At 38.5% G+C, this 18,628-nt stretch overlaps 1 protein-coding gene across 3 annotated transcripts in view; it reads left to right on the top strand.

Moving 5' to 3' along the window:
* Positions 1-18,628, top strand: part of LOC129361032 (ras association domain-containing protein 7-like) — a 39,541-nt gene that overhangs the window by 3,551 nt on the left and 17,362 nt on the right. The window contains exon 1 of one of the 3 annotated variants that reach the window (XM_055031651.1): positions 4,655-5,217. The exons of 1 other annotated variant lie outside the window; for it this stretch is intronic. The gene's annotated coding sequence lies outside the window, so the exon portion shown is untranslated. Of the gene's footprint in view, positions 1-4,654; positions 5,218-18,377; positions 18,529-18,628 lie in introns of those variants that run through there. One more of the 3 variants, XM_055031659.1, reaches the window with a different exon arrangement.

Here is an 18,628-nt window from a genome sequence, read left to right as displayed (position 1 = left end):
ATGCAACCAGGTGGAAACTGGCGCTGGGGCCTTGCATCTGACTGGCTGCCATGATGTCAGTGCTGCTGACCCGACAATCCTAACATTCTTGCTGGCTGTGTTTTATACCAGCGTGGAGCAGAATATGCAAGAGACATGTGGGAGAGATGCACTGACTTGCACACATATGGCCTTTGTCTAAGCGCTGATTAATAATCCGGCATATCCGTCGACAAACACACACGTCATTAATTCAGTCTCATGTGCATACCCCCTCAAGCGCACACTCAAGCACACTTGAACCTGAATAGAGACGGTAATGGCAGTCTCACCGGCCTAGTTAAAATTCAACCCATCTTCAAGTGCCTTTACTTGAAACTTTGGCAAATCGGTTATGCATTCATCCAGCACTTTCAAGTAAAATGTCTGTTATTAGAATGCCATGATTAAAGAGATCCATCTCTATTATGTGCCAGCATCACCATGCGTTTGTGTTAGCAAGCACTCATTTTTCCTGTTTTTGTGTGTGTGCTTAGAGTGCATGATTGTAAGTACAAAAGGCAGCTTTGCTTTGATCCAGTAAAGCCACTGAAGGAAGAGATGACAGGCCTGCTGCAGTGAAAGCTTTTAAAGGTTGTTCCTGCAGGTGTTTACATTGGATAGATTGTTCTGTCCCATAGACATTCAGCACAGACGAGGAACAGATTAGTACAGCAAACTGCATTATAAAGCGGAAGGACAACAGTAAACATGGAGGATACTTGGAAGTCTCTAAGGAAATATGTTGAGCAACCAAGAAGAACTGGTTAATTTTGGATCGGCAAGGTGTCAGTGACTGTGTGTCCAGGGTGGGCTTGTATAGATCTTTTTTTTACCTCTCACCTTTGACCCCCACCCACATGATTGCTCTTCTCTTAATAAAGCAGGATTTTCTTTCCATACACAGCCCCACTTCTCTAGCTTTTGTTTTTGAGATTGTCATTTATTTAATGGTTCTTACCCATCTGGCAGGTCCTAAGCCATTTTTATGTCTTTGTTTCATTTGTCTCTCAGTGGACATACACTAGTTTGTTCAGACAAAGATTGTATATTTATCCTCCTCCTTGTTCTAAGAAAGCCTGTGCTTGGACACGGGACATGTCCCAAGACGCTCAGGGCAGTCTTGATGACTACTTCCTTTTGTTCTTGGAGAAATGACACCTCTTTCACAAAAAAGAGGAGTTGAAGAAGTGAACGAGACTCTTTGACCTGTCATCAGCATCCCATCATTGACCCAAAAGTTTAGCTCTCCCTCACAGTCCCAGCTTTCTGTTTAAGCTCTTTTTATCCTATTTCCATTTACAGATAGCAACAGCACAGTGTGACTCTAATGGTGCCCCGTTTTCTCAAGAGACTGAGTTCTTACAGAAAGTGACTTTAAAATCCACAAGGCGGATGGAAAAAGCATGGGTTTAGATAAAGAAATGGAACGAGTGACGTCACACATGTTTTCTAATGCTCAAAATGCAAAAAAGTTCAAGAAATATCCAGAATTTCTTAGAACTATGCATAGTCACTCCACCATTTCCACTAAAAATAATGGTTTGCTGTCAAACCATGAATTTTCTCTTGAGCCAAGTTTCTGAGAGGAAAGCAGAACTCAGTTAGGTCTTAATTTATGTTTTGCTATAATTACATCCTAACACGGCAATTACCTTAGCTGGTAAACACCATCCTATCATCATGATACACAACACATCTAAACTTCTGAAGCAACAGCCCTGGTCTGACCATAATGAGACATCAGTGCTTTATTTAGGCTTGTTTGGCACGACCTTTTGCCGCTTGAAAACCAGTGTCAACAAAAGTTTACGATTTTGAAATGCTTTTCTGAGTAGTGCTGCTGTTTCAAATGTATGTTTTGTTCACTGTCCTTGTTCTAGCCTTTTAGTCACTGTTAACCCACCTGCTAAAGATTGCTCTTAGTTAAAGCCTACAACAATTAAGAATTGAATCATCTTTGTTTCACTCAGCACTCCCATTCTCAAAGAGGCTGTTTATCTGTCTCAGAGCCATGGATTTCATCAATCTGAACTCAGTTTACCTTGGCTCAGTTTTAGGTACTTCTGACATATTTACTTTGTATTCAAATTAAAACAGAACTTTAAGCTGTTTTTGGTTAAAAAAAAAAAAAAAGACAGATTTCATTAATGAGAAATTGAATAAATTATTTTCATTGTTCTCTTTAACTTCTATCCTGAATGCAGAGGGAGTGTTGGAGGAGGGGAAGCAAAAGGGTTCTGTTTCAGTCCCACAGAAAAGAGAGAAGATATGTGGAGTTTTACAAGGGAGGCTTTGGTGAGTGGGGGGCTCATCAGTGGGAGGTTCCCTGAGGAATGCCTGGAAGGTGTCAGCAAAATCTGGGAGGCTTTGGACTGATAATCCACTGGATCATGATACGCATGCCTCAACTTAAAATGAACTGAATGTGATGGAGGACAAAAAAAGTGTAGTTACTTCCCCAATACCTGCTGTTAAAATGTCACTTCTGCTTGGCACCTTAGAGTTTTCTCACAATGGCTTTCGGTACTTAAACCCTGCCCCAGGAGGTTCTTCCTTCCCATATGATTTGAGAGAGTTGTTTGAGGGATTTGTCTGACAACACAGCTCTTATACGTGCCAAAAGCTTTGCTTTATCGACAGAAGAGTGAAACAGTTCACAGAGGTCTCAATGGACCTCTGACTCAGCCTTGCTAAAAGCTGCTGCAGTCTTTGGTGTGGTCTTTTGTTTGGATGATTTAGCTTGTCTAATTAATGCAATTAATGCCAGCTATCTATTTTTGGAAAACTTCTTCTTTGTGCAGTGTGCACACTGGTTATCAGGTGCTGTGACTGCTTGGGCTCATTAGTTTGCTGAAAATAAAATCTGACATGTGATAGAGGTGAAGAAAAGGGAGAATGACTAATTAGTCTTAATGGCCCTCTGGTGCTTAATTATTGTATTGTGAATATGTTAATATGTGACAGGCTGTTCCTATTGTCTTCTCTTATTTGGTTTACTTCATCATGGAAACAGAGTAAACGTATAAAAGAAACAGTTTGATGTTAACCTCAGAGCAAATTCATTTATCTCAATTTAACTGATGTTGCAGAACTCATACAAGATTCTCCATTTGTTTTTCTTGTTTTTTTTTTTTGGTCATAAGTCAAATCTTTATTGACACAAAAATAAACTCAGTCCTATAGTTATGTGTAATTTTACAAAGAGATACGTTTCTGGAGAAGAAAATAAAGTTCCCTTTGACGGAACAGAAATGAAGACCTCATAATATTTAAGCAGAGTCCAAGCATTTGCCTTGAAGTGTAAATGTCATCGCTCTTTTCTGCATAAAGAAGTTAACTTTTTGTTTATCGTGTACCAAGCCACATCCCTAAGAGTTGTCCAAAACGTTAATACCAGCATGATTTAAATATATTCATGCATCAAGTTAGATGATAAGTAGATTATAGACCTGTCCTTTAAATTATAGGTTTCAAAGGTTGTCCAAAACATTCCAATGAAGTGAACTGATGCATGGTTGCTAAAATCATCTTACAGATAGATGGCTCTTTACCTATATATGAAAGCTGGATATAAAAAGTCGAAAGCTCCAAATGTGAAAAATTGTGAAGGAACAAAATGATTAGCATGAACAAAGTGTTATTCCTTTATCACAGGTTTTTGTTAAGGCAGAATACATACATCACTTTACTTGTTATCTAACTGCTTATTATTTATTAACTACACTGAAATAATTTATTCATCAGGGTTGCTTTTGAAAAATCTCTATTTGTTGAGCTGGAACTGTTTAATAAAGCATGCAATATCTATTAAACCTTCTCTTACAGTTTGTCTCAACAACAATAGCTGATGTTGGCTAAAATCAGCTAAATTTCTAGGTCAGAGTTTTTGAAGATTTTATTTGAAGGTTCTCACTCCTTTGCCAGCTCCCATGTTAAATAGTTTTAGTTACAAGTTTAGGAGTAATTTAACTAAAGTGACTAAAAGTACACATTTGATTGTAAAATTGGAAGAAACTTTGTGCTTTTTTTTTTTTTTAAATCTCTTATTAAGGAAATTGAATTACATCGTTTATGAATAAAGCAGCAAAAATAAACTTGCCTTGGAAAATGAGAGTTGCTAATAAATAGCAGGGTCTATCTCTCCATGCAGGGCTTCCTGCACAATCTGCCTGGAACATTGGTCACGCATTTCTCAGCTCTGTTTGTGTACAGGATGGGGCAGCCATCACAGGGTCACAGTTCAGGAGTTTCTTAGAATTTATTGTTGAACACTTTCTACTTGTTTTTTTTTTTTTTTTTTTTTTGTCTTGCATTAGCCGTATTTTAATGTTCTGCTCCCTGCCCTTGAGTGGTCAGGTTTAAGAGCAGCAGCTTAACTGTCCTTTTTGTTCTCAGGGCGTTGTCCAGCTCAAATGCTAATAATTGCACACTCTCTCTCCTGTTCCACCTGGTCTGTCGTACTATGACCTCATTCCAGGAAAAGGAAGAGAGAATCACCTGACAGGCTCATTTGTATTATCAGCTGATTGTGTAACTGGAGGGCAGAACTTCGATGTCAGATGCCTCAGGTTATTGACCGTACAAACATTAGAGGCAAATATGTAAATATGTGCGAGGAGTTTTCAGTTTCTGCAGGTATTTTTCTATGGGCAGATCTCCATCTGAATAGAAAACGTTGACTAGGGGAAAAAAGGATAGGTTTGGTAATTGGTTTTGGTGAGGAAGAAACTCTTCTTTCGGATACCTGGAAGAGGTGGAAGCATCTGATCTGTCGGAGCACATAGAAAGAGGGTGGAGAGAAAGAGAAGAGTGACGGGGAGGGTGTGTTTCTGTGTGGGTGAGAGAGACAGAGGGAGGAGGAGCAGTGCAGACAGAGAGAACTGGAGCACACACTCAGATCTCGCCTGTGGTGAGGACATCCAGCAGAATTGCATTCCTGAGGCAGCCTGCAATAAAAAGGCAAGGAGGACAGAGCGAAGAAGTGGTGACGCTCTTTAAATTCACATTTAACTGACCTCTGCTGGACTCACATACTTCCTCGTAGACTCACTCGCAGGGTTCCTCGCGCACCAGCTGAACAGCTGGCACCGCTGCCTGGTGAGAAGGTTAGGATTTCCCTGACAGAGCTGGAAGAAAGGAGAAAATAATAATAAAAAAGACTGGAAGTTTAAAACACCAAAAAGCAAGGACAAGAAGGTGAGTGTAAGGGTTTCTCGAGAGATTGTTTGACCGTTTCTGGGCTTGAGCTGTGTGAATCTTTATGTCAAGAACTTTCTCTGAACTCAGCATATGAAATGCAGAGGCAGAGGTGTTATTAAAATTCATAAATCTAACTTAGTATTTTTGTGATGAGCAGAGAAACAAAATTGGGTTTGTGTTGTATGTTCGCCGAGTTGAACTGTGTCTTTGCATGTACGCACCTGTTGAAGAAGCTAGACCCGCCACCCAAGTACTCTTGTGTGCGACAAAAGAACTCAAACCTGTTTGGGTTGAATCTTCACTCTTTGTAAATTTTGTTTTGTTATTATTTTTGCCCATTTCTGAATTTACTCTGTGTACATGGACCGCTCTTAAGTCTTATTTTCTGCTAACAAAAACTAAGCCAGAACTACAGTACACGAAAAGAGATAAAGGCTTAAAGATGAATTTATTGAAGAGATAGAGAGAGTGCACTGGCAGGCCCGTGCTGTTTTAGGCAACACATCCTAAATGCCAACAAGCTAATCCTATGCACCAAATCACTCCAATGCAGCCTGTTTAAACATTGGCTTGTCTTTATGCATGGCTTAAGATCTTGTTTATAAATTCCTAGCATGCTATATGTCAGTCAGTGGAGCTCATTAGCAGGCTGCACTTGTTATCCAATCAAGGCCATCGATTGAAACCCCAGCGAGTGCTACCATCCCCACAAGGGGGTGATTATTTTTTTTCCTGACCAACAGTAGAAACTTAATGAATGTACCACAAGCTATCACAGTGTGGTTCTTGCTATTAACTTGTTTTCAAAGAGATAATGCCAAGATTTGTTGGTAAGAAGTGAAATAACTAAAACATGAAATGGTTTTACAGTTCAGGTTTTTTTTATTCATTTAACATTAATAAGTACATTTCAATTTACAAAATGGAATCACTTGTTACAAATTTTATGAATACAAAACAAGTTTAAGTTTGAGCCTTTTTTCTTTTACAACAGAGATCCACCAATAAGAACCAAAAAGAAACAAATGTCCAAAATCTGTAATATTGAAATGTTTCTTTCATTTTAGTAACTTGGGTCAGCAAATTAACCACATTGTATAGATTCATTACAAATAAAGATTTAAGATTAGAGTGATAAAACATTTTTACACAGAAATTTGGGCTTAATGACAAGTTTAAAACCTTCTTAAAGCTTTTTTTTTTAAAGGGTAATCTAACAAATGAGTCAACAAAGCACATATTCTAATTTGTTGAATATTAATGTACATTAGGAGTCAAAGTGATGTTACTTGTCAGACAAGTTTTACAATTATTTTAAAAGCAAAAGCCACATTATAATAGAGTTGAGCTGTTCAGCTTTCATTGGCAGCTTTTAATTGTTACTAGTGTAATTACATCATTTAGCATTAGAGATTTCAAAAAGTCTTCCAACATTTCCACATCCAGCCTGTTCCAAGAGAGAGGCTGAAAGCTCAAAAAGATTAAACAGAAACTTTTCAGTCATGTGTTCAGCCTTCCTGTTATCTACTGTAAGTCTTCTTTCGTAGCCTGAATAGCCTGTAGAAATGATCTCATTTGACTTTAGTTTTGGAGTTAGTTTTAGTTTTTCTTCTGTTTTTAGTCAGGACTGATTAAGGTCAAACCAACCGGATTTCATTACCAGATACCTTTTCCGGAGCATTGTTTGTTTTTTTTTAGTCACTTGTCCAAATGTACTATTCCTGGCCATTGATCACTGAAATTTTCTTGATTTCCACAGAGTACCACACAAATTAATTTTATTAGGCAACACTATCCTCATAATGTGTTCCTGCTTCTTTTAAAAAGCAGAAACATTATTATGTATCACCCTCTCCTTTTTTAGCATCACCACAAACACTTCACCTAAAGCGGTAAACCAGCAGGATGATAACTGTGAAGTTGTCAGCAGCTGGAATACATCATAAAACTTTTAAACTCCCCCCCAAGTCTTGTTTAGTTTGCATGTGTCTTCTCTCTGCTTCCATCCATTTATGTCCCCCTCACTGGTTTGATACTTATTTCCCGTTGCATGAATGAGGCTGTTTAGCATGGAGAGAGCAGAATGTCCTCTGAAAGAGCTCATACCTTGTTCTTTGCTGTGTTATTTTTAATGCTCCTTTAATGCTTGAATGCACAGATGGACTCCCTGCTTGTCTAAAGCAGTCTCTATCTCTGTCAGTGGCTCTGTCTGTCACTCAGCTCAGATGGCAGAGAAAGCAGGTCTGCCTGATCTCAGCAAGTTATCTTTTGGGAGTCTTGATAGAAACTTTCTGAATTACTCTTCAGAGAAGTGGCTTCATTTTTGCGTTCTTATCAGCCGCGTTTCCCTCCTCCGGCAGACGGTCTCTGGTGCAAGTATAATTTGAGGACAGTACAGCCAGACCGCAGGAGAAGAAGTTTGCCATCGTTTTTGGAAGGTGCCTGGCACCGCTTTTCTCCTTTGCCGTCTTTACCTTCTGGCTCTCCTACTTTCCCCGTGTCCTTCCCCTGCCTGTGCAATGTGATGGAAAGCAGCGCTGTGCTCTGCTCATGCCGGATCCATTAGGGATGAAAGCACACTGCAGTGATAAAAGATTGATCCAGTCCTCCTTGCATCACATTCTCATCCCTCTCACCCTGCCTCCTCTTTCAACCCAAAGTCAACCCAATTTCCAATACATCAAATCGTTGGCACTTCTTTAAATAAATCATCCTAACCAAGTGTACAATTGTAAACTTTAGCCTTGTAGATTTGAAAACAGCAGAACACTTATTCTTGGGTGTGATTTTATACTTTGCAGGGTTACAAATGCTCAGGGATACAAAGATTATGAAATTATTTCAGGACTGCAATTCTTTTAAAATTGGGACAATTCTTTGGGGCATTTCCCTCAGAGTTTTTATTGCGTCAAGATAAAAATTGGGTAGCTAGCAGAACCAGTAAAAGACTGGCATTCAGCCCAGCACAATCAGGCCTTTCTTCACCTGTTTTATCCAAGAAGGCGAAAACAAACACAGCAGACCTGTAGTTTGTCACCAGGGAGTCTGTAATTACTGTGAGGAAGGAGGGGATTTAGTGAAGGCATTTCACTGCAGTTAGGTTTTCAGATCTTCAGACATGCACACCTGAAAACTTTTCCTGTGTATGCACTGAAATTTGTAAAAGTAAGCGAACTAGTGCATTAGACTTATGAACCCAGCTGTGCTTTTTTTCTTCTTAATTTTTTGGTGTAGTGTTTGGCTTTGTTCTTGTGTTTTTGTTTGCTTTCATGCTGTTTTGAGGAGTAATATTATGATAATTAAAGGTCATAGAGTGCCACAATTCTGGTGCATTGCAAAAGTATTCGTACATCTCAATCTTTTTCACATTTTGTCATGTTGCAACCGCAAATGGATTTTGGTGAGAATTTATGTGATAGATCAAGACAAAGTACTGAATAATTAAGAAAAACGATAACTTGTTTTCAGCCATTTTGGCATGGATTTTTATTCATTTCGGCTTCTCAGAAACTTTTACGGATCTGTTTTCTAATTTCAACAAACATTCCCAAATAAAAGTCCCCTGAAGTTTGTGTTTATAACATTCTTAAGGGATAGGAATACATTTACAAGGCACTATAGCCAGAGCTTGAATCTTCCCTCATTTTTTCTGCATATTCAAGTCAAAGGTCACAGGAAAAAGCAGCTACCGTTGGAATTGTCATGTTGAGTGTTTCCACCTGGAGCCATGTTCCCAGTCAAACCCATCTAACCGTAAAGTTCACCTGAGTGAATACTGTCATGTTCTGTCAGTGTGAACTTCCCCTGGCCTTCAATAGTACTCTCCCTGACATCAGAGTCCTTCCCTTCACTTATTCTGCTGTTTTCTAACTTTTTGTGACCACTGACTTGCTCCAAGCACAGGCTTTTGAACGCCTTTCTCTGTTTGTCCCTCTTTCCGTGGCTCCTAATTGCTCACGTACAGTTTTTGTTGCGAAGGTAAACATCTCAGCCTCCCAGGATGCTCATGTGACGCTGAGTTGGTGTCTCAGAGGAAATGTGTGTGTGTGTGTGTGTGTGTGTGTGTGTGTGTGTGTGTGTGTGTGTGTGTGTGTGTGTGTGTGTGTCTGTGTGTGAGCAGCAGGTTGCTTCTTTGCCTGGGCAGCCATATTGTGTTGATTCTCAACACACAGAGCTCGCTGGGTTGTAAATAACGTGACACCTCAGCCAAAAAGACACGAACAGGACCGTGAAGGGGCGGGAGTTGGTCAAGACAGCAGAAGGAAAGACGGACAAAAAAAAAAAGAAAGGTCTGACTCGGGGGGGAGAGACACTCAATCAGCTGGTAGTAAAGAAACGGGCAGGTGGATCTGACAGACCCATCACTCACGCTGAAATGCTTGACGGCGAAACTGTCAGTGAAAGTAGATGTGTTTGATCAAGTAGCTTACAAAGCGAGTGCTCTCTGATCTTATAGCTGCTGTTACAAAAATGTACATTAATAAGCAGAAAGAAGTTTTTTTTTTCCTCTGAAATTTTCATATTCATGACATCAGTAACATTTGAAAGCTTTGACAGCTTCGACAGTCATTAAAAGAAGGAAACTCAGCCCTGCAGAGCTCTACATAAATGACATCTGAAAGTGATGTTCTTAAAAAGTCAGTAAAAAAATTAACTAACACCCAAGACAGGATCTGAGGGGTTCATCATATTTTAATTGATCGTGCAAGATGTAAACAATATAATATTAGATTGTCAAAACTGTGATAGCATAAGTTAAAACTGAGAGAACTTGGTATTATCTGTCTGGCTCATTTTATACATTGCTGTTCTATGTTCTGACATCAGCTTTATTTTTTTACTTTTTCTTCAATTTAGCTTAATAAACTAGATTTAAAGCAGTAAGGGCAACCTGACTTCAGTGATGCTGCTGTTTGTCTTTATAGTCAAATCCTGAATTTGAATTTGACTAGCCAGTCTTAAGATAAGTGTACTTCATGGCTTAATAAACTTACGTAAAATATCACAATCTTGGAGTAATTTCAGGGAAATGTATAATATATTCTATTTGCTTTTCTCTGAAGCAGAACAACAACCTTTGGTAGTTGATTATTGCAGTTCAGTTGTCTGAACTACCTTTGAGAGTCTAACAGGCTCATATCTTACTCATAGTAATATGAATAAGATTACTTACTCAGATGCTCCTTTATTTTTCATAAATAAAGGACTGTGTTTTTTTTGCTACCTGAAATATTTCCAAAATGGCAGATTTGTTGTTCCTGTAATTCAAAATCCAAAGAAAATAAATGAATTAGCTCCTTTAAGCCTGGAGAAATAGACAAGAGGCCAGATTTAAAAATTACATAAAAGATTAACTAAATATTCCAGTGACATTAAAAATGTTATACAAAGGATAGAAACATGAACCTCTCAAAAATATTTTACAAGTCCTCTATGTAAACATACACACTTATCTTTTTTATGTGTACAGTTTAGACTACATAGTCTGAGACACATAGAGCACATCAGACACAGTTTTTCATCCAGAAAGGTAAAAACACAGATAAGACTTCTTCTCAGCGTCAAATTACCCTCATCTTTGTGGTTTTAAATGGGTGGTAATTCACACTTGGGCTCTTTCCCAGGACGCAGGTTTTCTGAGTTCCCTGGGGAAAGTGGTCAGTTTATTTTTGATATATCTCATTTAGAGTCAGTCTGGTAGCTGGCTAAATAGTCTCTCTTCAGCAAACACTTGTCTTTATGCTGCCTCGTCCAGCCTCCCCCCATCTCCTGCCTCATCCCTCATTGTCATTCCCAGGGGGCAGCCAACTTATCTCTCTCATGTTAACTCAGCAACAGCATTCTCATCGGCACGTAGACGCTTGGTATCCTGCCCAAGTTGCCTCGGTGATTATACGTGAGGGTTACGGAAGGCAGCTTTATAGAGCTGAGGGCACATCTCACACAGATATACTATCTTAGTTTCTAAGATGCTCAGAGGGTGCCATAAATCTGCACCGTGCCCTCCCACCTACTCCTTACTCAACTCTCCGGACATCCTCCAACCTGCAGCTTTGACAGCCGTGATCGTTACTCTTTGGAGTAATGACAGGGAGACAGAGACGTGCATGACACCCACCCATCAAGCCATAAATCAGACCCTATTGAGAGGCCCACCCAAGCCTGGTGAACCGCATGAGACACAAACACCCCACCCTTTACTTTGTGTTTTAAGAGAGTATAGTTAAAACTGGTTGAGAAGGTTGTATTAATTAAATATTGGTTCTGCTTCCTCATTTCTTTTAGTTACAACTGTGTATATGATCGTTTTCATTTTTTGCCTACAGTGGCTATACATGCATATACATACTGTTTTTTTTTTCCTTTATTTTGTTCCCTCTAAATTCTTGGCCAACAAAGCTGATTCTGAATCTGATTCTTTTTAATTGTTTTAAATTTTATATTAGGCCAGACATTGTTTGTAGAGATTCTTTAAAACAATTGCTAGCCACAATGCTCCTTTGTGTGTAAAATGTTACTGTATGAAGACTCAAAGTTAACGATTTCAATATCAATGTGGGGTTTAATAACAAAGTAATTATTAAAACAATTAAAAAGAAACAGTATACTGTCTGAAGGTATGTCAGCTGAGGAACATTTCAGCCTGTTCAGATGTGGTTGAGTGCTGGTGATTTTGCTTCTTCACTATTTCATTTTTTATTTCTTTCATCATGGGAGTTTACTGGGCAGTTCATGCTTGATATTTAGGCACTTTGTTGAATCAGCAAAGTAGTCTAATCAGCCGATCTGAAGCTGACTTCACCAAAGTTCTTCTCTCCATTATTTTGCTTTTAAACTCTTTAAACTCCCCTCAAACATACTGAATTTGTAAATGTTGGTCGCCATTTGGAAATCTCCCTAGTTATAATAAGTGTCCATGTGATGTTCATTATTACCAATGCCAATCATGCTAACTGCTAATATAAGAAGCTAAGGATGTTTAAGACAGTTTTGTATTAGTTTTAAAATAATACAACTAATAGTGGTGAAGTAAAGTAATTAAATAGAATATGTACAATGAACAAAGGAAGTTAAAAATTATGTCAACCTAAGGCTGGACAACAAATCAACAATGATAAAAATATATATCGTAATAGACACATGATCAATATCAATAAATCAATGCATCTTATGGAAACTCGATAGAACCACACAGCATTCTGGGAGATTTAGGCAGAGGAAAGGCTTTAGCCACCTCGACCTTTCACTGCCAGCTAATAACGATTGGTGGCATCGACTAACTAACTCACTTGTTGGTTACCTACCAGCAACTTGCTGGTAGGTAAGTTGCTGGTTGCTGGTTGCTGCGCATCAGCAGTTTAAGTTTTTGCCCACAGTTTTATCCACTGCTAACACACAGTTAACAAAAATAGTTTGGTTCTTTTTCAGATATTTAAAACAAAAAAAACAAAACAACAAATCAACAATTATCAATATCGACAGATATGAGAGGCTTATGTCGTGATATGTTTTTTGGCCATATCGACTAGTCAACCATGTACGGTACGTAGTGTTTTTTGTGATTTCTCTGTATGTGCGTCATTATGGAAAAATTTAAAATCCTAGTTACATTTGACATTGTTACCATAACATCCATCTACCTTCCAAAATATTTATGTGGGCTTCACAAAAATATTTTATCTCCTGAGTGACTATCGTCTCATAATAGTGCTTAGCACAGTGAGCTTTTTATTTGGAATGTGACTGTATGGTCTTATTTTATGATGTGTTATAAATACCATTGAGGTTATCTGTTCAAACCTCCCCCAGCTCTTATCTAAGCATTCACAAGTAGCATTTTTATGGGATGAGGCTCATTTTGGTAACAAAATGGAAGATCTTATCAATTTTTGACAAGATTTGTTTTTACAAGGCTCAGCTGTGACAAGTTACTGAAAGGTCTACATTCCAACTCTTCAACTACATGGCTGTGTTTGCTCATATCCCACTCTCCAAGGGCCAGGTGTGTTGGAACTCCCTTGGTAAACACTAGGAAGGTGCAAGAAGGGATGTTTTGCATACCAGAGGCACCAAACTGTGCAGCTGATGTCTGCCTCTCAAACTTTTGGACACTTGCTCAAAGATTGTCTTGTTTGTGGATCCTTATTTTCCATTTCAAAGATCGACTGGCATCAAAAACTAGCAGCGCATGGATTAGATTAGTCATAGTGGTGGTTTGTGAAGAACTCGTGAAATGTTTTTGATGGCAGATTGATGTCTTGGGAGGAAACTGAGCAGGATTCCACACTTTCAGCCATGAAAACATAAATTCTGTCAAGAGTCCTGTTTTTCCTTTTTCATGGTTGTTTTTGTTGTAATATTACCTTTGTAAGCTCACAGAAGAATGTGCACCTGTTTTTCCCCTCTGGATTTATAACCAACTGACCTTAAGTTGAAAAAGGTCTTTCGTCTGCCCTTAAACTTTTTCATATTTTTTCTCAATTATAATGACAAACTTTTATGTATTTTAACATGATTTCGATCTGAACCATTCTACTGTGATCATCTAGACATTTAATTTTGTATCATATTATTGGTTGAATGGAGTTTCAGACTAATACTAAACAAGTGACGAATGAAATAGATTTAATTATCAGGAATAAGTTCTAGAAATGTAAATATCCACCAACCACTTGTATTGCTTTTTTATAATAATAATAAAAAAAGAAAAACAATTACACAGGATTAAGTAAGGTTTAAAAGCTTTGGACAAGTCATGGAATTAATTTTGTTATCTGTACCTATGACATGTTGACATTTCAAAATAATACGCTCCATTAGGATTTGTTGGCTTGTAGATTTTTGGGAGGATTTATTTGAAAGATTTGTTCTTCTTATATGTTAGTTAATTGCTGAAAAATGACTTTATATTGTTTGAGTCAAATGGATTAGATGTGATGTTCATGTCAGGAATTACTGAGGAATCTATCACAGATCTCAATATTTTTAGTTCACAGAGTGCACAACATTTTTTGGCAAACAGTTTAAAAGGGAAGTCGTGTTGGCAGAACGAATAACAGAAAATAATCCCTACCTGCATAACATGGAGGGAACTAGTTGTTAGTAAAACATTAATTGTACATTAGCAAGTCAACCTTGAGGCAAGTCTAGTTTTTGCCTTGTTAATAATTTATGGATGTGTTTCCTTCCCAAAGGAAAAAAAATGAAAAAAAGAGGAAAACAGAAAACTAAATTGAATAATTGAAATAAGCAGATGTGGAAAATGCTTCTAAATTGCTAATGAGTTCCGCTTCAGAGATGTGACATTGGAGCCCGAGGTAATCGTGACTGCTCAGTAACACATGGGTGAAGAGGTCAAGGTGAATCGTTATCACTTTGCAATCAGACCTATGTATAATATGCACTGTTGAATTTCAGACTCCTATGTTGGACTGATGCGCTGTGTAAATTGCTCCCTTTTGAAAACGTGAGGGATTTCTTCATCAGTTACAAGCAGATCTAGTCCAGAACTATTCATCATTATTTAGTTTGAGTCAGACCATTGGCGGTCTATGCTTAAACCCTTGTAACATATGATTTCGGCTATGACTAATAGAATATCTTCCTCTCTTTGTTTGCACAGTGCAAACGTGTGTGTATATAGCCTCTGTGCAGCATGTACAAGTGTGCACTTTACTGAGTGTCAGATTGGCTGGGAAACTAGCGGTACCCTCCTTCCCTTGCAAGCAGTGCTGAGTCAGATCCAGGGGTGTATAATTACGCATGTGCGCCTATCAGCAGTCTGAAAGTCATCTTCCTCAGCGCACCCATCAATGTAAACTCCTGCACAAGCACGGCTCACCCTGCAGGACAAGCAAACCTCTTTTCCTGAGCCGGGATCTCTCTGGGCTACTTGCAGTCCTTTATTATCATTTTCACCATTAGCCGCTGGCTCCGGGGGCGGATCCATGAGTCAGTGCAAACAAATTCCTCATCTGTAATGTGCTCGCCTTCTCTTAGTTTCCTGGGTGAAATGAATGCTGACTGCCAAACCAGATAGAAGTCTTTTACCTGACAGGATGAATAATAAAGTAGTACTTCATTGTTCACAGGACTGTGTAAACTTTTGTGGCTACGTGCTCACAGTAGTTTATCTATAATTAAAAATAGTTGCTATTAGCAGTAGCAACACACCCCACTTAAAGCATTCATAAATAAGCAAAACTGTATGATATTTTCACTCGTGATGTAGTGATCACAGCGCTGTGGATGATTTTTAAACTTTGTTGTATTTTTTTTTTTAAGTTTGACCGACTGATTTTGATTTCTTTTGAGTAACTGAATAAACAAGAGTCAATTTTTTTTCTGCTTTCCTGTAGTAAGAAGTAACTAATACATTGAATTAGAAGCTTGAGCAATGTCACACTTGTTTTTACAGTTTAGCACAGACATGTTATGTAACAGAGAGTAGTTAAATATTTAAAACAATGAAACCAACAAACTTATTGTCATACTGTTATCCTTCCTGTTATATGATGTAGATTTTGCTCTCACCCTGAAATAAATATCGACTTACCTCTGTAGGAAATGCAATTTATCTTAAATAGTTTATTGTACTTTATTTTTGCTTTCTCTAACTTAATTTTTAAATATCCTCTGGAATGAGCTAGTTACATTTCTTCTTCCCTCTGTAGCTACTTCTAAACTGAAGAGTGTTGTCAGATTGGTAATCTTGCTTTCCTTTTTTCTTGTGGTTCAGGATAAGGTAATAAGACTTAGCAAGTCTTACCAGCCATGAAAGTAATGCTACTCATTCATAATGAGTGGAAATTCACACAGAGTGCATATGTACACTTTCTGACTGCAGTGGCACTGACAGCTAGATTTGATTAGCAGACGCTCTAATGCTCTACCTCAGTGGAAATATTTTCCTTTAACCCTTAAGCTCTCGTCATCAGTCTAATCATCCGGTATTTGCTCAGCAGTTGCTCAGATTATTAATGTAAGGTAAATCATTTTAATGCACATTTGGATCTATATGACTCTGGTACTGCCAGCTGCCCCATTCATATTAGTGTAACAGCGAAGGTGCCCTCTGCATTCATTTACCCCTTCTGATCCTTATATTGAGATTGCACACTTGGAAGAGGGATTTATTATAATGTAAAAGCCTGAGTACATGGAAAAAGATCCCTGTATGCATGTTAGATGACAAGAGCCATTTCAGATTCATTCATGCTGAGTCATTAGCATGTCAATAGAGGAGAGACATAAGGTCACTGGGGACACTTTCAAAGAGCTTCCCAGTAACAAGCAATTGGAGTTACTTCTGAAAAGTAACTGCCAAACAAAGGTGCTAATAAGAAAAACACCTTAATCATCAGGTGCATTGAAAGCTCAGTGAAGGTTACGTAATTAGAGCGTCCGTGCTGTCGAATTAACAAGCAGCATGTCTGAAGAGCGTGCCGCAGCCTGGCCCTACCATGGAAAGTTATTAAGTTTTAATGCCACCCAGTAGAAGTCCACAGATCTTGTGTCTACTTTCCTCACATGCCCAATGGGCCGCTCCCTGCTCCCCACCTGAAGGTGCCAGATCACTGCAGTGGAGGCCTCCTGTCTGGCAGTTAAGGTGGCTGAGAGGAAAAGGAGGCTCCTGGAGAATAGAAAACGTTTCATTTGACATGTTGGGAATAAGACAAAATCATCAGAGGTAAATACACAATGTTAGGTGAAGTTTGAGAGTGTTATATAAAGTGAGTTTTAACCCAGACGCCTTCAGACTGTTCCAAGGACAACGGTATGTTTTGTACAGGGATTAGTACGGCTTAGAGCTGCAGGCAAGTTTTACTTTTCTGAGGACACCTGATGTTTTTAAATTGAATATTTGTAATTTTTTTAATCACTTAAGCTTGTAGATATGATGTAGAGGCCTTGGTCGGTTTAAGATTCTTATGCTATGATAACCTTGATTAAAAATATTAATGTGTCGTGGCATAAAAGTAGAGTTTAAAAGTAAAGTCTGAAACATGATTTCATTGCTGACTTAAAAACAGTAAGTCATCCTATTGCTTCTAAAATTAAATAGCATATTCATTTTTGCAGTTTTGATATCTTTACCATTTATTTATTGATATTTTGAATTTTATACTAAGCTGAAATATTGAAGTATTGATCTATTTATCGGACAGTGTAAAATACCTTATTAAGGAAGGTGGGTAGCACACCATGACTATGCTTTTATTAGCTTTTTTTGCAACAGGAAATATTTACAAATTGGGACTTTTCTTTTTGTTCTAGTTAGCTTACCCACGCCTACCACAGTTTCTGAAAAAAATGTAGTTACTGTTCCTGCAAAAGTCTGCACAACACCTTTTTACATAAACTGCCGATAAATAATATGAGTGATTTTACTTTTGCTCTTCTGAGGTCTAATCATGAAACATGAAAATATGCTTGCTTGTGGACCAAAGAAAGAGGCGCTGTAAAGAATGCAAAACAGGAGGCCAGACAGGATAAAAAACATATCTGCTCTTCCTTTTACCAGTTTTATCAGTGGTAGAGTTCACTAGAATAGATGTAAATGTTGGCATGACTGACGACTCAGCAATATCAGAAGTCACAAAAGACGCAGTGCTCACTCCCTGGTGTAGAACCAGAGCAACAATGTCTGTGCAGTACAAATGAGCCCATGCTGCTTGGTGCCAGTGTGCTACTGGCTCTTTGAGTGATTGTCTTTGCCAATATGGAACAGAGTGGCACAGAGGCAACAGCTTCTCTAAGCACTGCCCATTGTTCCTTAACATCAGTATCTATCTTATTATAGAAATTGAAATCAGACTGGGCCAGGGCTTTATTTTCTCTGCAGATCCTGATAAGGATAGCTGTTTGCCTGCACTTGATTTGTTGTGTTTTTGTGTCCTTCTGTGGGTGTGTGTGTTGCACACTCTGCCCTTTACTCCCTGCAATTTCTACTCACACTTGTGTTGCTGCGGAGATAGCGCCACAATCACTCTGCGCTGGAACAGCCTCTCGTAAAGATAGGTCTAAAGGACATGTGCACTTGCACATACAAACCTAAATACATGCAAGCAACCTTTGACCATTTCACTAGGACAAGCAGGACGCAGTGCTGGGTGTTTTTTTTTTTCCACTTTCCACACCCAGCAAGCAGACTCTCATTGTCGCCGCAGGGCACTGACTGGCCACAACATATAAATGTGGCATATTTTTCTTAGTGTTTGTCTTAGAAATGGAAGTTGAAGATAAAGATATGTCCAGAGGCAGGATTAACACACATTCGCTGACGTGTATTCGACTGTGCAGCTGTTGGTGAGAATGATTTATTTGTTGTTTTCTAACGGCTTCTTGTTTGTGCTAGATGTTAGTCTTTGATAAAAAATTACATATCAAGACAGAAGATATTTGCTAG

Source organism: Poeciliopsis prolifica, unplaced genomic scaffold (assembly GCF_027474105.1).
Source record: "Poeciliopsis prolifica strain line A6 unplaced genomic scaffold, Auburn_PproV2 SCAFFOLD001, whole genome shotgun sequence".
NCBI lineage: Eukaryota > Metazoa > Chordata > Actinopteri > Cyprinodontiformes > Poeciliidae > Poeciliopsis > Poeciliopsis prolifica.
Note: the sequence above shows the minus strand (reverse complement) of the source record. Positions and strands in the feature narration are given on the sequence as shown.